The sequence below is a fragment of the Triturus cristatus genome, chromosome 4_1 (genome assembly GCF_964204655.1).
Source record: "Triturus cristatus chromosome 4_1, aTriCri1.1, whole genome shotgun sequence".
Classification (NCBI taxonomy): Eukaryota; Metazoa; Chordata; class Amphibia; order Caudata; family Salamandridae; genus Triturus; species Triturus cristatus.
In genome coordinates, this window is record NC_140585.1 from 87,712,256 (window position 1) to 87,735,224 (window position 22,969).

The 22,969-nt window shown below is 47.0% G+C and overlaps 1 protein-coding gene across 3 annotated transcripts in view; it reads right to left on the reverse strand.

The window, feature by feature from the left end:
• LOC146839620 (membrane-spanning 4-domains subfamily A member 8-like) overlaps nt 1-22,969 on the reverse strand; it is a 231,313-nt gene that overhangs the window by 182,237 nt on the left and 26,107 nt on the right. The window contains exons 1-2 of one of the 3 annotated variants that reach the window (XM_085651698.1): nt 13,991-14,051; nt 12,618-13,483 (exon numbers count right to left, since the gene is read on the reverse strand). The exons of 1 other annotated variant lie outside the window; for it this stretch is intronic. The gene's annotated coding sequence lies outside the window, so the exon portion shown is untranslated. Of the gene's footprint in view, nt 1-12,617; nt 13,484-13,869; nt 14,052-22,969 lie in introns of those variants that run through there. One more of the 3 variants, XM_085651697.1, reaches the window with a different exon arrangement.

A 22,969-nucleotide genomic window follows, 5' to 3' on the forward strand; every position in this document is an offset into this window, starting at 1 on the left:
CGCTGAGGCCCAACTGCCCCCCAATACTCAAAAGTATGGGCAGTGGGTGACCATAAATGGCAAGAGGGTGGGGGGCTCCTAGAGATACAGGAGCCAGTGTGACTGCTGTCAAGCAACACCTGGTGTCTCAAGAGCAGGTTGTCCCACACGCATTCTGCCGTGTTGTCAACGCCGACAACACAGAGTCAGTGTCCAATGGCTCAGGTTCCCTTTGAGTGGGGGGGGGTCTCTGGTACTCTGCAAGTGGCTGTGAGAGAGGCCATGCCTGTTGATTGTCTCCTAGGTAACGATTTGGAGAGCTCCCCTTGGGAAAAGGTGGAGAAGACAACTCACCTGCGGATGGTGGGCTTACCTGATTGGGTGTGCGTGACCACCCGGTCAATGGCAGCCAGTAGGGGTGTTGAAGGAACCCTGGAGCCTGAGGGAGAGGCCCAGGAACCGGCCTTAGAGAGAGGGCGAGGGAGGCACGGGAGACCGGCTCCTGAAGTTCCCACGGCCCAGGAGGAAGCAGACCTTGAGGGGGATGCCCTGGAGCCTACCGGGGAACAGATAGCCGAACTGGGGGACCTGCCTGAGCTGACCCATTGGCAGCAAGAAGGAGGCCCCACCAGGGAGGAATTCTGCAGGGAGCAGAAAGAGTGCCCCTCTCTAGAGGGTATGCGGCAGCAGGCTGCAGCCCAGGCCAATGGTGATCAGTCCGGAACTCACTTGATCTACTGGGAGAACGACCTCCTATACTCAGAGCCTAAGGTTGCTGAACCTGGGTCAGCCCGTGCGCTGGTGGTACCCCAGAAGTTCAGAGCCTTCCTACTGGGGCTGGCTCACGACGTACCGTTAGCAGGACATTTGGGGCACGACAAGACCTTTGAAAGGCTTGTCACCCACTTTTATTGGCCCCAAATGCGCAGGAGTTCCGACACTCACTGCAGGACCTGCCAGACTTGCCAGGCAAGTGGCAAGAGTGGAAGGAAGCTGAGAGCTCCACTCCAACCTTTCCCTGTGGTCAGTACCCCATTCCAGCGAGTGGGGATCGACATTGTGGGGCCACTGGACCCCAAGACAGCCATGGGCAACAGGTTTATCCTGGTCTTGGTGGACCATGCCACCCGGTACCCTGAAGCCATCCCTCTGAGGACAGTGACTGCCCCCGTGGTGGGACGGGCACTGATGGGAATTTTCTCTCGAGTAGGATTCCCTCTAGAGGTGGTGTCTGACAGGGGGACCAACTTCATATCGAAATATATGAAGTCCCTTTGGCAAGAGTGTGGTGTGACCTACAAGTTCACCACCCCTTACCATCCCCAAGGAAACGGGTTGGTTGAGCGCTTCAACCGGACCCTGAAGGGCATGATTATGGGTCTCGAGGAACCCATGAGGCGTAAGTGGGACATCCTCTTACCATGCCTTCTCTTTGCGTACCGCGAGGTGCCACAAAAGTCTCTAGGGTTCAGTCCCCTTGAGCTTTTGTACGGCCACCCAGTACGAGGACCTCTTAGTCTGGTCAAGGAAGGCTGGGAGCAATCTCCCAGGAAACCTCCCCAGAATGTATACAGTTACATGCTGGCTTTCCGGAACCAGACTCGGCGTTTCAGGCAACTTGCTGAGGCAAACCTGGAAGCCAGCCAGGAGGAAATGAAGCGGTGGTACGACCAGAATGCCACTCTGGTTGAGCTTCAACCTGGTCAAAAAGTGTGGGTCCTGGCCCCTGTGGAGCCTTGTGCACTCCAGGACAAGTGGACAGGACCCTTTGAGATTGTGGAGCGCAAGAGTTCTGTCACCTACTTGGTGAACTTGCGGTCTCCTAGGAACCCCTTAAGGGTCCTACATGTCAATCGACTGAAGCCCCACTTGGAGAGGTCCGAAGTGGGCATGCTCTTGGCCACCGATGATGGGACGGAAGAGGAGTCCGAGCCTCTTCCTGACCTCTTGGTGGCCTCAGAGCGAGACGGGTCAGTGGATGGAGTTAACCTCTCACCCACCCTGACCCCTGAGCAACAGGGTGACTGCCGCCAGCTGCTGGGGCAGTTTCATGACCTGTTCTCCCTGGTTGCTGGTATCACAAATTGGTGCGTCCATGATGTGGATACAGGAGACAGCTTACCTGTGAAGCACAAAGCCTACCGGGTAACTGACAGGGTCAGAGCCTGCATCAAAGAGGAGGTCTCAAAGATGCTTGCTCTAGGGGTGGTTGAGTCCTCCAGCAGTCCTTGGGCCAGCCCAGTGGTCTTGGTCCCAAAGGCTGCAGCGCCGGGTGCCACGCCCGAACTCCGGTTCTGTGTGGACTACCGAGGACTCAACTCAGTCATGAAGACTGACGCGCACCCCATCCCCAGAGCTGATGAGCTCATCGATCGGTTATGGGCTGCACGGTACCTCAGCACGTTTGATTTAACGTCTGGGTACTGGCAGATCGCCTTAACTGATGGGGCCAAAGAGAGGTCCGCATTCTCTACACCAGATGGGCATTACCAGTTCCGGGTGATGCCCTTTGGGATGAAGAATGCCCCTGCCACCTTCCAGAGGTTGGTCAACCAGGTGTTGGCTGGGCTGACGGAGTTCAGCGCCGCATACCTGGATGACATCGCAGTGTTCAGCGGCACATGGAAAGAACACCTGCAACATCTCTGGGAAGTGTTGATGGCGCTGCGCAAGGCAGGCCTCACGATCAAGGCAAGCAAGTGTCAGATCGGGCAGGGCTCAGTGGTGTACTTGGGACACCAAGTGGGGAGCGGCCAGGTGGCGCCCCTCCAACCCAAAGTTGAAACCATCCTGGCTTGGGAGCCCCCAAAGACCCAGACGGAGGTGAGGGCCTTTTTAGGACTCACAGGGTACTACAGGAGGTTTGTCAAGGGGTATGGCAGCATCGTTGCCCCCTTGACCGAGCTGACTTCGAAGAAGCAGCCCAGGAAAGTGATATGGACTGACACCTGTCAGAAAGCCTTCGACACCCTGAAAACTGCCATGTGCACGGCGCCCGTGCTCTTGGCTCCTGACTTCTCCAAAGAGTTCCTGGTGCAGACGGATGCATCAGAGCATGGTGTAGGGGCTGTTCTCTCACAGATCACTGAGGAGGGCTTTGACCAACCAGTAGCCTTTATTAGCAGGAGGCTACTTCCCCGGGAACAAAGATGGAGATAGATACGAGAAGCATTTGCTGTGGTCTGGGCGCTGAAGAAGCTAAGACCCTACTTGTTTGGGTCTCACTTCCGGGTTCAGACCGACCACAGGCCCCTCAGATGGTTGATGCAAATGAGGGGTGAGAACCCAAAACTGTTGAGGTGGTCCATCTCCCTACAGGGTATGGACTTTACGGTGGAGCATCGCCCTGGCACAGATCACGCCAATGCTGACGGTCTGTCCAGGTTTTTCCGCCTTAGTGATGAAGAACTCCCTGGGGTAGGGTAGTTCTCCCCACTTTTCAGCTGGAGGGGACACGTGTTAGACCTGGCACCATTGGCGTGGGTCACCCTTCCATTTTTGTCTGTGCCTCAATGTGTTTTTGTGTTGGTGTTAGCTGCTCAGGGCACTGTGCCACTGCCATCCAGTGCCACAGTGCAAGTGCTCCCTATGGTAAAATGTATTATGTGAATTGACTTCCACGTTTGGCATATTTGGTTTACTGTCAGTCCCTAGTAGAGTGCACCAGGGGTGCCAAGGGCTTGTATATCCAAATGCTGCTAGTGGGCTTGCAGCACTGATTGTGCCACCCACCGAAGCAGCGGGGTAAAATGTGTCTAGGATCTGCCACTGCAGAACCTGCGCGCGGTCTGGTACCGTCGCGCTGACTGAGCAAGTGTCCCCACTTGCCAGTCCCTAAACCTTCCCTTAAACTACATGTTAGTCACCCCTCTGGTAGGCCCAAGCGCAGGGTGCATTTTAGGCATAAGGTAGGACATGCCCTGATGTGTGTGGCATGTCTTAATAGTGAATTACAACCATTTTCGTTTTTCACTATTGAAGGCTACCTGCTCTCCATAGGCCAGAATGGGCTGCTGGGATCGCTACACGCTGTGACCCCAGTGGACTCAGAGCATGGTAGAAAGTCATGTTTAGTATGCCTGAACTCGGGGTAATAAAATACATCTTTTAGTAAAGGTTATTTTAATATCCTGGGTTTGCAAATGCTACTTTTAGAAAGTTAGCCTTTGCGTGCCTAACCATCTCAGTCTGCCTCTGCTGTGGGTGTGTGTTCTGCCTAGCAACAGTACAGGAGCAGGGCTGGGGGATTCCAGGAGACAGGTTGGCTGCCAGGTGGTGGGTAGAGAGATTACACCAGCATGGGTGGGAGGAGTACACCCTGACTCTTGAATAGACCTGTGCTCTGCCACCACAAAGCCGGCTCCGCCCCCTGTGGAGCGGCTGATGTCTCTGCCCTGCTGCTGAAAGGAAAGAGCCGAGTCACCACAACAGAGTGCTCCAAAACTGGACTGAGCCAGGCCCAGGCCCCCTGGCGCTAAAGAACAAAAGAATCACTGTATAAAAGTAGGAGCCTGGCTCCTAAGAAATCAGATCCAGATTGAACCACGAAGGAACTCTGCCCGACTAGAAGGACCTGGAAAAAGCTGAAGGAGGAGTAACTGTCCCTGACCTGGGGGATTGGCCTGCAGTAGGTGCCTTGCTGAGGAAGGAGAGGAAAAAGACTGAAAGAGACTTTTGCACTTTGTTCTTCAACTATCTCCAAGGGCTTGGAAGAAGAGCTTGCCCCCTGAACTGAACCCCAGGACCAGTGGGTTCACCGTGTCTCCGCTCGTCTGAGAACTCGAGCCGTGTGCTTTCTCCCGCCGGAGTGCTCTGCGCACCTTGCCACCCCTCCTAGGGCCGTGACACCCAGAAGCCTGGCCGCCTCCCCTCGCCCAGAGCCCCGCTCTACCTGAGTCGCTCTGGACCCATCGAGTCTGGCCGCCCGCTTCCCTGTCACCTGCCTGCCACTGGAGCGTGCCTGGTGCCCTCTCGCCCTCCCGCCGGATTTCTAATTGGGAAGTGAAATCCAGCCTCGGACGGCCGCCCGTACGTCGTAACGTATCCGGCCGCCCCGCTTCACCTCCCAGCCTGAGTCGGACCGTGCCGCCCCCCGAAGTGACCTCCCGCACAGTCCGTGTCGGAGGCCCTGGGCCGCGCCTGTCTACCGAGAGCCGCCCGCTGAATTATTGATCTGGAGACCCGCGAGGTGCAGGACCTGCACCTCTCCCAGAAGACCCGTCCAGTCCCCGCACGCTCCCAGGTACAGTGAAATCACTACCGGACTCGGGGTCCGCAACGTTCTGATTTCCCCGTATCACTGTACCCAGGGCGCCCTGCGCATCACCTTGACTGGACCAACACGACCACGCCCTACGGTGCGCTCGTAAGAGACTACTTTCCCAAAGACAAGAACAGTGCCTGATTGTCATCTTGTGGCCTCCATTTCGCAACCGTTATTTATGGTCTTGTACATGCCTGCGTAACCAAGAATCTTTTATATAAAGCATCCGTATTTTTGATACAACTTACGCCTGGTGTCCATTTGTGGGGGATCGTTGTGGTTTACTGTGTGTGATCATAAATGCTTAACTGACTAGCGCCCTGAAGTTTAGCCCTGACTGCTCGCGCCACACTACCTATAGGGTGAGCAGGGGTTGTTCTGAAGGGGTAATTCTCTCGCCCTGAATAGAAGAAGGGACCGCTGCTTGTCACAAGTACCTACCTGTGCCAACCAGAGGTTCCCCATTCTAACAGTAGTAGAGAGTGAGTAGTTTAATTTAAAAGGAACACAATGAGGGGGTTCATTTTGCCATAGGAATTATGATTAGTGCTGAAAAAAGAAAAATGAGGGCACATTTTGAGTAACTTCTCAAATCCTCTTCTTTTTCGTTAAAAATTTCTGACATGCAGACTGAAACATGCACTTTCAATACCAGCAGCAGACTTCCCTGGTGAGCAGTAGCTTTACTACAGTGATCTAATAAGCAGCTAGAATGCTAACATTCCGAATTTATGGCAAATGTGTGACACATCTGAATGCCTTCTTGATGGAATAAAAGTAAAAAACCTGAAAGTATTTCCTTTTGAGGAGACTGTAGTAAATGAGGAAATTAGGAAACTTCATAACAAATAAGTCTCACGAGATGGCCACCAGAGACAAAAGAGCCCAAATGTAGCACAAATATCACCCAGATGTAGCCCAAGTATAGCCCAATGACAGAATCTCCCAGAGTGTTCTAAAGAACAACTAGAGCGCTAACAGTCTTACTTATGACAAAAGTATGGCACACCTGAAGCCATCTTGATTGAAATAAAGTGGTAGCACTTAAAACATTTAACTTGCAAAGGAACCAAATGAGGGGGTTCATTTTGCCATAGAAATTATGATTAGTGCTGCAGAAAGAAAAATTAGGGCACATTTTGACTTCTCAAATCCTCTTCTATTTCATTAAAAGATTCTGACATGCAGACTGAAAGATGCACTTTGAATACTAGCAGCAGACTTCCCTGGCGAGCAGAATTTATGGCAAATGTGTGACACATCTGAATGCCTTCTTGATGGAACCAAAGTAAACAAGCATTGAAAATGCAATAGGTCTCGCCCTTGTTTAAGTTAAAGCAATTCCTTTTTGTAATTAGGTGGCTTTTCATCTTAGCGTGTATTAGTGTTTTTCAAGCTTTCATGTACATAACATGCATATGAATGCATATATGTATATGTAAATGTATGCATGTATTTCTATTTCTATTTCTATAGCTATGCAGATTATATATATGTTTATATATTACCTACTGGCGGTCGCCAGTAGGTAGTTATAGTTAGGACCACGTTTCCATAGGAAAACCTCAACATTCTATTTTGAATAACTTTGGCGCCGGTCGACGAATCCTCGCGAATTTCTCAAAATAGGTGGGGCGCTACGCTCCGCTCCTACCCTGAAAGTCTCGGGGGGATCCGTCAAGCGGGGGCTGAGATAAAAGGGGGGTCCCAAAACGCGTTTTTCCCATGCATTTTTCCATAGGACCTTTAGAACGAGCTACAGCCCGAACGGCTGAACAGAATTACTCAAAATTTGGCAGAGAGGTAGTCCCTAGGTCAAGGAAGTGCCTTTTGTAGGTTTGGTGTAAATCTGTTCAGTAGATTCTGAGAAAATAGCCTTTAAATCAATATATATATCTGAGCCCGCTTACGGTACGCTTACCGTACGCTTACGGTAAGCGTACGGTGGCGTGCGCGAGCGCGATTCTGATTGGCTCTTAGATCTTAGTAAACATTCGAATCGGCCGAAACCAGGAAGCGGCGGCTGCCATTTTGTCTCTCGCACTGAGTGTTGTTTATCAAACATGATGGCCAAAAACATGTTACGGGGCTGTTTTGACAACTCCCTCCCACATAGTCATGTTGAGGGAGTCCACAAACATCCCCCAAGAGCAAAAACGGTTTTATTTTTTTTTCGGCAATTTCGCGGGGTACGCTTACCGTACGCTTACCGTAAGCGTACGGTAAAAAAATAAAAATAAAAAAAACACTATCCACACTTACCCCACCCCCTGTGCTTTTGGTGGCCGAAGGCCACCAAATGTACAGGGCTTATTAATAGGTAAAAAAAACTAAATTTTGGCAACATGAAATTATAAAATTGAAATAAAAAAAACACTATCCACATTGACCCCACCCCCTGTGCTTTTGGTGGCCGAAGGCCACCAAATGTACAGGGCTTATTAAAGTTGATAAAAACCGTGCATATGTATATATATATATATTCACTGAAAAAACCATAGGTTTCACACACGTTATAGTTAGGAATTAGCATTTAAAAAACCTTGCAAATTCACTGAAAAAACCATAGGTTTCACACATGTTATAGTTAGTGGAAATTTTACTGATAAAAAACCAATGAAATTCCCCCGTTATAGTTACTGTAGGCAACTATAACTCACGCGACCGTAATCCTCTGCTGATGACATATGTGTCTTTATGAAAAAAAAATATTTGTAATATATGTATAGCTAAAATTTAATGGAAGAAGACATGGGCAAATAAGTGTCTAAATACAGTATTAGCATCAGCAGAGGATTGCGGTCGCGTGAGTTATAGTTGCCTACAGTAACTATAACGGGGGAATTTCATTGTTTTTTATCAGTAAAATTTCCACTAACTATAACATGTGTGAAACCTATGGTTTTTTCAGTGAATGTATATATATATAGACACATACATATATATAAATGCATATGCATATATATGCATATATATGTGCATATGTGTGCGTGTAGAGAGAGGTAGTGAGAGGTGTAGAGGTAGAGGTGTAGAGGTAGAGGTAGAGAGTGAGTAGTGGAGAGTGAATAGTAGAGCGAGTAGTAGAGAGTGAGTAGTGGAGAGTGAATAGTAGAGAGTAGTAGAGAGCGAGTAGTAGAGAGTGAGTAGTAGAGAGTGAATAGTAGAGAGTGAGTAGTAGAGAGTAGTAGAGAGTGAGTAGTAGAGTAGCAGAGAGTGAGTGGTAGAGAGTAGTAGAGAGTAGTAGAGTGAGTAGTAGAGAGTAGTAGAGAGTGAGTAGTAGAGAGTGAATAGTAGAGAGTAGTAGTAGAGAGTAGTAGAGAGTGACTAGTAGAGAGTGAGCAGTAGAGAGTAGTAGCGAGTGAGTAGTAGAGATTGAGTAGTAGAGAGTAGTAGAGAGTGAGTAGTAGAGAGTTAGTAGTAGAGAGTAGTAGAGTTGTAGAGAGTGAGTAGTAGACAGAGAGTAGTAGAGAGTGAAAAGTAGAATAGTAGAGAGTGAGTGGTAGTGAGTAGTAGAGAGTAGCAGAGTGAGTAGTAGAGAGTAGTAGAGAGTGAGTAGTAGAGAGTGAATAGTAGAGAGTAGTAGAGAGTGAGTAGTAGAGAGAGAGTAGTAGAGAGAGAGTAGTAGAAAGTGAGTAGTAGAGAGTGAGTAGTAGAGAGTGAGTAGTTGAGAGTGAGTAGTAGAGAGTGAGGAGTAGAGTAGTAGAGAGTAGTCAGTCAGTGTCAGTCAGTCAGTGAGTCAGTGTCAGTCAATCAGTGTCAGTCAGTGCCAGTCAGTCAGTGTCAGTCAGTCAGTGTCAGTCAAGCTGTGTCAGTCAGTATCAGTCAGTCAGTCAGTGTCAGTCAGTCAGTGTCAGTCATTGTCAGTCAGTCAGTTTCAGTCAATCAGTGTCAGTCAGTGTGAATCAGTCAGTGTCAGTCAGTCAGTGTCAGTCAGTCAGTGTCAGCTAGAGCAGCTCTGCTGACCTGGTTTTCTGGCTCTAAAGCTGCTCTGCTGACCTGGTTCTCTCTCTCTTAAGCAGCTCTGCTGACCTGGTTTCTCTGGCTCTACTGCAGGTCTACTGACCTGGTTCTCTGGCTCTAGAGCAGCTCTGCTGACCTAGTTCTTAGGCTACAGAGCAGCTCTGCTGATCTGGTTCTCTGTAAGCCTGGGCAAAGCACTACGCTACGCTCGCGTAGTTTGCAAAGTTTGCACTGCTTCGCACTGCGCGAATTGCACGTAGCACAGTGCAAACACGCGTAGCGTGGTATTGCGTAATGCAGCGGTAATTTTTTGCTTGCTCGCGGTCCTCAACGTCAAGTTGGCGACCGCGAGCAAGCAAATTGACATCCCAGCAAGACTTTTTCCTCGTTCGCGATCAGCAACATCAAGTTGGCGATCGCGAGCGTGGAAAATAAACCTCCCGGCAAGATTCTCAACGCGAGGAGGTCAGGTTTCTCATTGCGAGTGGTCGCGCATGCTCGCGACCGCTCGCGATGAGAAACTACCAGTCCGCGTTGAGAAAGCTGCCGCTCGAGTAAAAATCTACTCGAGCGGCAGAAAACTACAGCTCGCACTGTGCAAGATGCCGTTTTCAATGATTGCACAGTGCCGGCTGCTTGTCCGCACTGTGCAATCATTGAAAACGACATCTTGCACAGTGCGAACAGGGTACTGCGAAGTTCGCGAAGTGCTAGGCGTAGCTCGCGTAGTGCGAAGTGCACTTTGCATAGCTACGCGTAGCGCTACTTCGCAAACTACGCCCAGGGTTAGTTATCTGGCTCTACAACAGCTCTGCTGACCTGGTTCTCTCCCTCTAGAGCAGCTTTGCTGACCTGGTTCTCTCCCTCTAAAGCAGCTCTAGTGACCTGGTTTCTCTGGCTCTACAGCAGCTCTGCTGAGCTGGTTCTCTGGCTCTAGAGCAGCTCTGTTGACCTGGTTCTTAGGCTCTAGAGCAGCTCTGCTGACCTGGTTCTCTGGCTGTAAAGCAGCTCTGCTGACCTGGTTGTATGGCTCTAAAGCAGCTCTGCTGACTTGGTTCTCTTGTTCTAGAGCAGCTCTACTGACCTGGTTTCTCTGGCTCTACAGCAGCTCTCCTGACCTGGTTCTCTGGCTCCAAAGCAACTCTGCTGACCTGGTTCTATGGCCTCTAAAGCAGCTCTGCTGACCTGGTTCTCTAGCTCCAGAGCAGCTCTACTGACCTGGTTCTCTGGCTGTAAAGCAGCTCTGCTGACCTGGTTTCTCTGGCTCTACAGCTGCTCTGCTGACCTGGTTCTCTGGCTCTAGAGCAGCTTTGCTGACCCGGTTCTTAGGCTCTAGAGCAGCTCTGCTGACCGAATTCTCTGGCTCTAAAGCAGCTCTGCTGACCTGGTTCTATGGCCTCTAAAGCAGCCCTGCTGACCTAGTTCTCTGTCTCTAGAGCAGCTCTGCTGACCTGGTTCTCTGGCTCTGAAGCAGCTCTGCTGACCTGGTTCTCTCTATCTATATCAGCTCTACTGACCTGGTTCTCTGCCTCTAGAGCAGCTCCGCTGACCTGGTTCTATGGCTCTATAGCAGCTCTGCTGACCTGGTTCTCTGGCTCTAGAGCAGCTCTGCTGACCTGGTTCTCTCCCTCTAAAGCAGCTCTGCTGACCTGGGTCTCTGGTTCGGGAGCAGCTCTGCTGACCTGGGACTCTGGTTCTAAAGCAGCTCTGCTGACCTGCTTCTTAGGCTCTAGAGCAGATCTGCTGACCTGGTTCTCTGGCTCTACATTGGCTCTGCTGACCTAGTTTCTCTGGCTCTACAGCAGCTCTGCTGACATGGTTCTCTGAACTCACGATGCACGCACCCGACTTCGCAAAAATATAGTTAAAAAGAATATAAGTTTATTATAAGTACAAATATATTATTTGTATGAATATCTTAGATAATCTTTTGCCCAAATATGTATATTAAAGATACATACATATCATTTTGGAACATACATTTTTTTGCGGGAGTCATGCACCCAGCGCGCCGCAGCACGTATATGACATCACGCGGGACCCGCAACCGCGCAAGCATCTCGTACCGTAATGCCCATGTGTCACGAATGCGCGGGAGCAGGAGTCGCGGACTGGACGCATACCAATCACGCACATCACGTAATATTAAATGTATATGATGTAACTGAAAAACACACAGCCGTCGCACACCGTACGCAGATCCTTCACGGCTTTTCTAAAATGGCGGCTAGAATGCGCGCACCCACCGTGATGTGTACGCTTTGAGTCCGCGACTCTGAAAAAAAAATGGCATTTTTTAAAGAAAATAATATAAATACATTAAAATAAAAAATGAAAACAATATTTCAGTTTGAATTTTTTTGTTGTTGCAATTTTCGGAAAAATAGATAATGTTATTTAATGAATAAAATACTTATAAATTAACAGTTGAAAAACTGTAGAAAATCAGTACAAAAAATAGTTATAACTACTATCACACTTAAAAATTAGCATTTAAAAAAGCATTGAAATGCACTGAAAAAACCATAGGTTTCAGAGACGTTATAGTTAGAAATTAGGATTTAAAAAAGCTTTGAAATTCACTGAAAAAACCATAGGTTTCAGAGACGTTATAGTTAGAAATTAGCATTTAAAAAACCTTAGAAATTCACAGAAAAAACCTTAGGTTTCAGGGGTGTTATAGTTCGCTGGCCATTTCACTCGGACAAAACCATAGAAATTCCTCCGTTATAGTTAGTTCTGTTAACTCTGGTTCTAAAGCAGCTCTGCTGACCTGCTGACCATAGTTCTATCTGTGCCCATCCGGACCTCTTGAAAGAACTTGATAAATGCAAAGTCCATTAAAAAAGGCAGCGTTTATTTTGTACATCCAATGCATTTCGGGCAGACATGCCCTTTGTCAGGGGTGACTGTAAGTAATAGTTAAACAAATACTAATGAATAATATGCATGATTTAAGGTCATGTTACAATTATCATCAATGGTTCATTTGCTATATTCCAATAATGCCTTTTTACGTTGTGATTGGCTTGTCAGTAACTACTATAGGATTCTACATCAATGGTGTCATTTAATTTTACCCTTGAGCTGAACGTTTCAATAACCCCATTCAATCTTAACCCCCGTTTATAACTGCGCACCTTTGGTGTATGTTACCGCTTCTGAAACTCTCTCCATTTACCAGCATACACCCCCGTCCGTATCAGCCCCCACTGGTTGGTTCCCTTTCACAAGTTTTCCTTATCTTTACCATGCTACACAATGCTTTTCAATACTAAACTTCCTTTAACTAACCTTTATTGACTTTCCCCATGTTAATGTCCGATCTTATTTCTCACATCCCGTTATGTAATCAACCACCCAGCGATCGGCTGCAAGTTATCAACAAAACTGAACATCATCATTGTTCGCATACCTGCCATAAACGTCAGAGGCCATCATATCGTCATTTTCCTATCCAAAGCGATTGTTAGCACGCCATCCATCTTGCTTTTAACCAAATCCCTCCCTCCTTCTACCTTCCTATTGGTTCGCTCGTTAACTATTCCTGCCTCCACCATTAGTTAAAGACCCTTATTGGATATGCATAAACTACCTTTCCCATAATGCAATGAACCTGTAATTCATACGTTCATATAGGACGTGATTTAACGTATTAATTGCTTGTTCAAAAATAACATTCTCTTATATTGCCTGTCATTAGATAACATTTATTTAAATTTAAACTCTGTCTTTAGTAATGAACTGAAGATGTTGCTCCGATCGTGTAGATCTGTAAATTCCGTTTGTCATTTCAGTTTCTCCATCTTCTCTGCGGGTGCTATCCAAACAGGGCAATCAACATTGAATAAACTATAATGAATGTAGGATGCACTCCATTTCTTCGACGTAATCCAGTTATCCAAAACTATTCCTTGAATGCGTGCACACCGGGATAGTGCCATTGCCCAAAAGACACCTAAGTAGACAATAATTAAGAGCGGGGCGACCTGTTGCCCCGAACCGGTTGCACTGCTAATTGCGCCGCATTGGACATGTGTTAACTTCTAATTTTAATCCAGCTTCTCCAAATACTCAACAGTAATCATTGCTTTCTTTAGTTCAATCTTTTCTTTCATCCACACGCGGTTTTCTGTGCTATTTTCCAAATTTCTACTGTTCTATCTGTGCCCATCCGGACCTCTTGAAAGAACTTGATAAATGCAAAGTCCATTAAAAAAGGCAGCGTTTATTTTGTACACCCAATGCATTTCGGGCTGACATGCCCTTCGTCAGGGGTCACTGTAAGTAATAGTTAAACAAACACTAATCAATAATATGCATGATTTAACGTCATGTTACAATCATCATCAATGGTTCATTTGCTACATTCCAATAATGCCTTTTTACGTTGCGATTGGCTTGTCAGTAACTACTATAGGATTCTACATCAATGGTGTCATTTAATTTTACCCCTTGAGCTGAACGTTTCAATAACCCCATTCAATCTTAACCCCCGTTTATAACTGCGCACCTTTGGTGCATGTTACCGCTTCTGAAACTCTCTCCATTTACCACCATACACCCCCGTCCATATCAGCCCCCACTGGTTGGTTCCCTTTCACAAGTTTTCCTTATCTTTACCATGCTACACAATGCTTTTCAATACTAAACTTCCTTTAACTAACCTTTATTGACTTTCCCCATGTTAATGTCCGATCTTATTTCTCACATCCCGTTATGTAATCAACCACCCAGCGATCGGCTGCAAGTTATCAACAAAACTGAACATCATCATTGTTCGCATACCTGCCATAAACGTCAGAGGCCATCATATCGTCATTTTCCTATCCAAAGCGATTGTTAGCACGCCATCCATCTTGCTTGCTTGCTTGCAGGATTAAAATTAGAAGTTAACACATGGCCAATGCGGCGCAATTAGCAGTGCAACCGGTTCGGGGCAACAGGTCGCCCCGCTCCTAATTATTGTCTACTTAGGTGTCTTTTGGGCAATGGCACTATCCCGGTGTGCACGCATTCAAGGAATAGTTTTGGATAACTGGATTACGTCGAAGAAATGGAGTGCATCCTACATTCATTATAGTTTATTCAATGTTGATTGCCCTGTTTGGATAGCACCCACAGAGAAGATTGAGAAACTGAAATGACAAACGGAATTTACAGATCTATACGATCGGAGCAACATCTTCAGTTCATTACTAAAGACAGAGTTTAAATTTAAATAAATGTTATCTAATGACAGGCACTATAAGAGAATGTTATTTTTAAACAAGCAATTAATACGTTAAATCACGTCCTATATGAACGTATGAATTACAGGTTCATTGCATTATGGGAAAGGTAGTTTTTGCATATCCAATAAGGGTCTTTAACTAATGGTGAAGGCGGGAATAGTTAACGAGCAAACCAATAGGAAGGTAGAAGGAGGGAGGGATTTGGTTAAAAGCAAGATGGATGGCGTGCTAACAATCGCTTTGGATAGGAAAATGACGATATGATGGCCTCTGACGTTTATGGCAGGTATGCGAACAATGATGATGTTCAGTTTTGTTGATAACTTGCAGCCGATCGCTGGGTGGTTGATTACATAACGGGATGTGAGAAATAAGATCGGACATTAACATGGGGAAAGTCAATAAAGGTTAGTTAAAGGAAGTTTAGTATTGAAAAGCATTGTGTAGCATGGTAAAGATAAGGAAAACTTGTGAAAGGGAACCAACCAGTGGGGGCTGATATGGACGGGGGTGTATGGTGGTAAATGGAGAGAGTTTCAGAAGCGGTAACATACACCAAAGGTGCGCAGTTATAAACGGGGGTTAAGATTGAATGGGGTTATTGAAACGTTCAGCTCAAGGGGTAAAATTAAATGACACCATTGATGTAGAATCCTATAGTAGTTACTGACAAGCCAATCGCAACGTAAAAAGGCATTATTGGAATATAGCAAATGAACCATTGATGATAATTGTAACATGACGTTAAATCATGCATATTATTGATTAGTGTTTGTTTAACTATTACTTACAGTGACCCCTGACGAAGGGCATGTCAGCCCGAAATGCATTGGGTGTACAAAATAAACGCTGCCTTTTTTAATGGACTTTGCATTTATCAAGTTCTTTCAAGAGGTCCGGATGGGCACAGATAGAACAGTAGAAATTTGGAAAATAGCACAGAAAACCGCGTGTGGATGAAAGAAGAGATTGAACTAAAGAAAGCAATGATTACTGTTGAGTATTTGGAGAAGCTGGATTAAAATTAGAAGTTAACACATGGCCAATGTGGCGCAATTAGCAGTGCAACCGGTTCGGGGCAACAGGACGCCCCGCTCTTAATTATTGTGTATTAGCCAGGACATAAGGTATGGGTGTTGGGGCCTGCAGCCCCACCAGCTCTTCAAGACAAGTGGAGTGGACCTCATATCATACTTTAGCAGAAGGGAGAGGTCACCTACATGGTGGACCTTGGAACTCCCAGGAGCCCCCACAGAGTGCTCCATGTAAACAGGCTTAAACCCTATGTGGACAGGGCAGATATGGGCTTGCTCATGGCTACTGATGAGGGACAGGAGGAAGAGAGTGACCCACTCACTGACCTCCTCTCACAGAACCCTGGTGATGGCTCAGTTGATTGTGTAGCTTTGGCAGGCAGCCTCACTGAGCAACAGCAGATTGATTGCAGGAAGGTCCTCAATCAATACATGCACAAGTTGTCTTTGACTCCTAGTCCAGACACTTGGTGTAGCCATGAAGTGGACACAGGTAAGAGTCTACCTGTTAAAATTAAGATTTACAGGCAGCCTGACCATGTCAGAGATTGCATCAGGACTGAGGTCCAAAAGATGCTGGAACTGGGAGTAATTGAACCTTCAGATAGCCATTGGGCTAGTCTAGTGGTCCTGGAACACAAACCTCAGACCCAGGGTGGGTAGAGAGAAAGGAGGTTTTGTGTGGACAACAGGGAGGTCAATGCAGTCACTAGGAGTGATGCTCACCCTATTCCTAGGGCAAATTAACTCATTGATATTTTGGCCTAAGCCAAATTCTTGAGCACATTTGACCTTACTGCTGGATATTGGCAAATCAGACTAGCTGAGGATGCCAAACGAAAAACAGCATTTTCAACCCCTAGTGGGCATTATCACTTTATGGTAATGCCCTTTGGCTTAAAGAATGCACCTGCCACATTCCAAAGGTTGGTGAACAAAGTCCTTACACGCCTGGAAGCATATAGTGCAGCATATCTTGATGATATAGCTTTCTTTAGCTCCAGCTGGGAGGATTACCTGGTCCACCTAAATAATATTTTGAAGGCCCTGCAGAAATCAGGCCTCACTATCAAGGCCACCAAGTGGCAAATAGGGCAGAGTAAGGTTATGTACCGGGGCCACCATGTGGGTGGAGGCAAGGTTCAACCATTGCAGAGCAAAATCCAGACCATCAAGGAATGTGTTGCTCCCACTACCCAGACTCAGGTCAGAGCTTTCTTGGGCCTGACTGGGTACTAGAGAAGATTTGTAAAATGATATGGGTCTATAGTGACTCCCTTGAATGATCTTACATCAAAAAGAATGCCCAAGTAAGTTCAGTGGACAGTTAGATGTCAGAAGGCATTTGATGACCTCAAGCAGGCCATGTGCACTGCTCCAATTCTGCAAAGTTCTAACTATTCCAAACAATTCATTGTCCAAACGAATATATGTCGTTACTACGCATTCCGTTGCAACGCATGCCTTTACCACGCATGCGTTACAACGGAAGGATTTTTCTACGCATATCCTTTACATCGATTATTCCTTTTCCATGCATTTTTTTTGGGGGGGGGGAGACCCCCCCAATCCCTCTTTTTTCTTTTTTTTGCCTTTTTCGCATGTCTTCGCTGATACTAAAAAATGACTGATGCATTTTTTCGGATGAGGAAGAAGACGTTTCGTGAAGACGTTGCTTGCGTGGTAAAGACGGTCGTGGAAGCAATACGCGTTGTGAAGACGTTTACGAGGTAAGTGTACCGTTTTAAACGTAACGCGTAGAAAAGCCTTCGTGGTAAAGGCTGTTTCCCGTCCAAACAGATGCATCTGAGTTGAGGCTAGGGGCTGTGTTGTCACAACTTAATGCAGAGGGTCAGGATCAACCAGTAGCTTTTATTAGCAGCCGGTTGACCCCCAGAGAGACACTTTGGTCAGCTATTGAGAGGGATACCTTTGCTGTAGTTTGGGCTCTGAAGAAGCTGAGGCCATACTTGTTCCGAAGACCATAAATCGTCTTATGGCTAAAACAGATGAAGAGTGAAAACCCCAAACTTTTGAGGTGGTCCATTTCCCTACAGGGGATGGACTATACAGTGGAACATAGACCTGGGAGTAAACATGCCAATGCAAATAGACTCTCCAGATATTTCCACTTTGAAAATGAAGACTCAACTGGGCAAGTTTAGTCTCATCTCCTTATGTTTGGGGGGTTGTGTAGGAAAGTAGGATTTGCTTCTCATGGTTACCCCTAATTTTTGCTTGATGTTACACTGTTTTTGACTAGTCTGACTGGGATCCTGTTAATCAGGACCCCAGTCTATCTGATTTCTCCCTGAAATGTATTGACATGTACTTAGGTACACTCCAGATTGGATACTGGTGTACCGTTATATGTCCCACGTGTATGGTACACGTACTAAGGGCAGAGGTACCCCAGAGGCCTCCCATGGGCTGAAGCATGCATTATGCCACCCATGAGAGGCCATGCAAAATGGAACTACAGGTCTGCCATTGCAGACTGGGTAAGCTTGTGCCTGCACCACTTACGTTAGATATAGGTTTACTATATCTAGAGGTCACTACACTTAAAACCTATAAGTCACCCCTATAGCAGGCCTTAACAATCTTGAAGGCAGGGTACTGGATTTTACGTGAAAGGATGCCCCTGCATGAGCAGAGCCCCTCTGCAGCCTTCAGAGACCATTCGCCCGGGTTGTGTGTGACACAGCCAGACATATAGGTAGAGGTACATTTTATCCTTGCGGTAAATGCTATCTCGAAAACGGCTTAAACAAAAGATGTTGTGCTTGGTATCAAACATCTTGAAATCATACTGGCGTGGGAGGTATGATTCCACCCTTCTGAAGCAAGCCTCGTGTGTCCCTGATCTTCCTGGTACCAGCCTTCTCGACCTGGACAGCACAAAATGGTTGCTGCTGACCAGAGACACATTTCTGCCCTCCTGCTGCTGAGCCAAGCTTGAGCAGAGGAAGGCAGCACTATAGGTGACCACCTCCCAGATAGACTTTAGTGTATTGAAGCCTGGTGGGTGCACTTCCAAAGTGCCTGAAAGTCTTCACGAGGAGCACATTTGGTGTCCCTGTACATAGTCCAGCTCAAACCAGTTCTGGGGGCCGTTGGGTCCTGCTCTGGTGCGAAACTGGACAAAGGACATGGGCATAACCACCACCCTGTCCTGACCCTAGAGGGTCCCTTTAATCTGTCCAACCCTCTCCCGTGAGTACAAAATGGCTTACCTGGCTGTAGGACCCTAGATTCGATGTGGATAAGATTCTGAACAAACAACCACTGACCTTCGACTATCTTGACACTCTGGACTTCGCTGGACTTCGACTGGGCCTGACTTCGTCTCCCTCTCCATCCCAAGCATTTTCTGTGCCTGTGCACCATACAGGCTCCATGCAGGACCTATAGAGCATCAAGCACAACTGAAGTATCTCCCTTAGGGTGAAGGAGTCACTCCCCCGTGTTTACAGGCACCGTATTGCAACTGACCGTTCTGCTGATCCTGAGCTCCTGGGGACTCCGAAGGCTCCAGCAACACAGGAGGTGGGTGACTACATTCCTTGAGATTGAGCTGCCCTCTCACCAAGTTTAAAGCCAGTATCCCTTGTGGGGACAGCATAATCCGAACCCCTGTGCACCACTTACACAAGTAAGTGCAAGTGCAGATGCTCGTTGGTGTTTCCCAATGTTATGCATTGGGCTGTCAATAGCCCCAACCTCTGCACACATTTTGTACCAAATACTTTGCCCTCCTAACATTCTGTGCCCTGCAAGCTGTTGTTTGGTGAAACTGCTAGAGGTCCCCTCACGACTCCTGTTCCTTCGGCCTGTGGGTCTATTTGACTCCCCTGGTTGATCCAGGCCTGGCCTGACTCCTCTTGCTGTGGTGAGTCCTCTGGTCCTTGCTGGGCCAGACCGTAACCTTTCTTGACCTTCTTCGTGGGTGTCTGTTGCCAAGGCTTTTTGGTGCTCTCGCCGGACACCGACCCGTCAGCACTCGACATTCTTCGTGGGACAGCTCGTATCCTGCCCCTTGTTGTCCTTGACTTCTCCTCGTCCTTGCAGCTGTAGAGTCAAGGTCTCCTTCTTCGCACCTGAAGCACCCGACATCAGTGGGTATTCGTCTATTGAGCCCCTGATCACTCGTGAGTGACCCAGACTCTGTCCCCTCTGCTTTCAGGTTCCATCCATCCAGAATCCAACAGCAGATTCCACCATCTTCTTTCCAGCAATGGCATTTCTTTGAAGACTCCTATTGAGAATGACGGTGGTTTCCGACGCCACTTCAGCCCTATGGACCCGGCTCCTCTGGGGTAGGTAACTCTGGTACTTTGGTATCCAAGGGAGGGGTGGCTCTCCAACCTTCTATGTTCCAAAGTGTTTACTCGTAATCCACTGGGAAAGGTCCTTAAACTTTAAAATTGCAACTGCGACTCTCCCATTGAATTGTACGCAGCACGTGGTTGTGTTCTCACACAACACCTGTCCTCCGAGCGGTCCCTACTTACTCACCTTGAGTGGTTGATTGGGGTCCCAGCGATTCTACACACTCTAGACATTGTCTTGACTCTAGTCGTGGTTCTTATACGACTATTTTAGTATATGGTTTGGTCTCCCCTGGGAGCCCACTGTGTATCAGTGCTACTTACGATTGTTTCTGTGCTACAGTATTGTGTGCTTTGTGTTTATCTGCGTGTAGCAGCTACTGTAAGGTATTTAAGGTGTTATAATAATAAATATATATTCTTATAACTACTGTTTGGTTCTCCTTTTATTTAACAAATACAATTCGGTTGCATTCTGGTGAAACAAACTGCTTAACTTTCCTTCAAGACTAAGCCTGAAGGCTGCTGTCCACAGCTACCACAAGGATAGCTTTCTAAGGTTATCTTTGAACTCTTGTATCATCATAAGGGTTGTTTGGACTCCTGCAAGGTGCCCACTTTAACTAGTGGACATCATATACCAGGCCAACTTCTCATATCTGGGACCTGGGTAATCAAGTATTAAAGGAAAGCAGTGGTCCATTAGGGGGAAAGTGTGAACCTCTATTTCCTAGGAGAAAGTAACTTCGACCAGCAAGAGATTGGTTCAATTTCTCAATAAGACAGTTTTATTTCAATTTATTCAATACATACAAATTATTGCACTTTTATATTTAAATCTATTTGCAAGTAAGAAGGTGATCCAAAACAGAGGAATGATGCAGTGCAGCTGAAATAAGTGAGTGTAAAGTGCATTGGTGCCGTACAATCTGTACATAAAAAAGTGACTGATACAGGATGCACAAGTGGTTTATACACACTCTGACACAGAGTTAAACGCTCCAGAATCAAATGAAAACAGTACACTAATATTTTGTTATGTCAACGTTTTGACCCAAAGCATACAATTTAGACAGGGTCATCATGAGGACTTAGGTTTGGGAAGCACCTGCTAAGTGTATAGGATGAATGCAGAGATATTTGAAGCGCTATAGATTCATTGGATGCTTTAGAGGGGTACTGGCACATGGGATGGCTTGAGAGTTGCTGGGAGTAGAGGCAATCTATGTTGTGTGGTCCCCAGTTAGAACATGGATGCAACAGTGTGGGATTCCGGGTCGGAGAGGTGCAGCATGAGATAGATAGCCCTCCGCCTTTAGGTTTCTCAACAAGAGAAAATGGTAAACAGGCAACCTGTGGTACGTAGTTACCTCAAAACACTGTGCTGGATTGTCCCTGATTGTGGAACCTCAAATGAGGCCAAAGATAAATCAAACATCTGTGGAGAATGTGGCAACTTGAAAGGAAACTGGTTTTGCAAGGGGGGTCACCTGGGTTTTTGGCCCCAGGCTCGGCGGCCATCTTGGGAAACTACCAAACCCACACATTTCTGAAAACTAGACACCATGGGGAGTCCAGAATCCTCTGCAAACAGAGCAAACAGGGCATTCTGGGTTTGAAAACACCAAGCCCGAGGCCAAAAACTCATAGGACCCCCCTTGCAAAACCAGGTTGTTTTGTGATAGATAATTTTCATGTCACCTCAATAGGTTTTGGACCCTTGCCTGTCGCCGGTACTTGACCCACCCACACAAGTGAGGTACCATTTTTCTCAGGCGATTTTGGGGAACGCGGGGTGGGTGGAATTTTGTGGATCCATGCAGATTCCAGAACTTTCCATCACAAAAATGTGAGGAAAATGTGTTTTTTTGACAAGTTTTGAGGTGTGCAAGTGATTCTGGGTAACAGAACCTGGTGCGATCCAGACAAGTCACCCCCTCCTGGATTTCCCTGGGTGTCTAGTTTTAAAAAATGTATAGGTTTATGAGGTTTCCTTAGGTGCCGGCAGAGCTAGGGTTTAAAATCTACAGCTAGACACTGCCCCGGGCTCAGCGGCCATCTTGGGGAACTACCAAACCCACACATTTCTGAAAACTAGACACCCAGAGGAGTCAAGCGAGGTATGGTTTGCGTGGATCCCCTAACGTTTTCCTACCCAGAATGCCCTGCAAACCTCAAATTTAGCTGAAAAAATAACTTTTTTCTCATATTTCTGTGTGGGAAAGTTCTGGAATCTACGTGGATCCACAAATTTCCTACAACTCAGTGTTCCCCCAGGTCTCCCCATAAAAATGACATCTCACTCGCGTGGGTGGGGCAAGTACCCGCAACAGGCAAGGGCCCAAAACATATTGAGGAGACATCAAAATGACCTGTCACAAAACAACCTGGTTTTGCAAGGAGGGTCTCATGAGATTTTGGCCCCGGGCTCGGCGGCCATCTTGGGAAACTACCAAACCCACACATTTCTGAAAACTAGACCCCATGGGGAGTCCAGCAAGGTACAGCTTGCATGGGTTCCCTAACATTTCCCTACCCAGAATCCTCTGCAAACAGAGAAAACAGGGCATTCTGGATTTGAAAACACCAAGCCCGGGGCCAAAAACTAATGGACCCCCTTGCAAAACCAGGTTGTTTTATGATAGGTAATTTTCATGTTGCCTCAATAGGTTTTGGGCCCTTGCCTGTCGCCTGTACTTGACCCACCCACACAAGTGAGGTACAATTTTTCTCGGACGATTTTGGGGAATGCGGGGTGGGTGGAATTTTGTGGATCCACGCAGATTCCAGAACTTTCCATTACAGAAATGTGAGGAAAATGTGTTTCTTTGACAAATTTTGAGGTTTGCAAAGGATTCTGGGTAACAGAACCTGGTGAGATCCAGACAAGTCACCCCCTCCTGGATTTCCCTGGGTGTCTAGTTTTCAAAAATGTATAGGTTTGCAAGATTTCCTTAGGTGCCGGCAGAGCTAGGGTTCAAAATCTACAGCTAGGCACTTTGCACAAAAAGGGTCCGTTTCCACTGTGAAAATGTGGTGTCCACATTGCGTTTTCGGCCATTTCCTGTCGCGGGCACTTGGCCTACCCACACAAGTGAGGTACCATTTTTCTCGGAAGACTTTGGGGAATGCGGGGTGGGTGGAATGTTATGGATCCATGCAGATTCC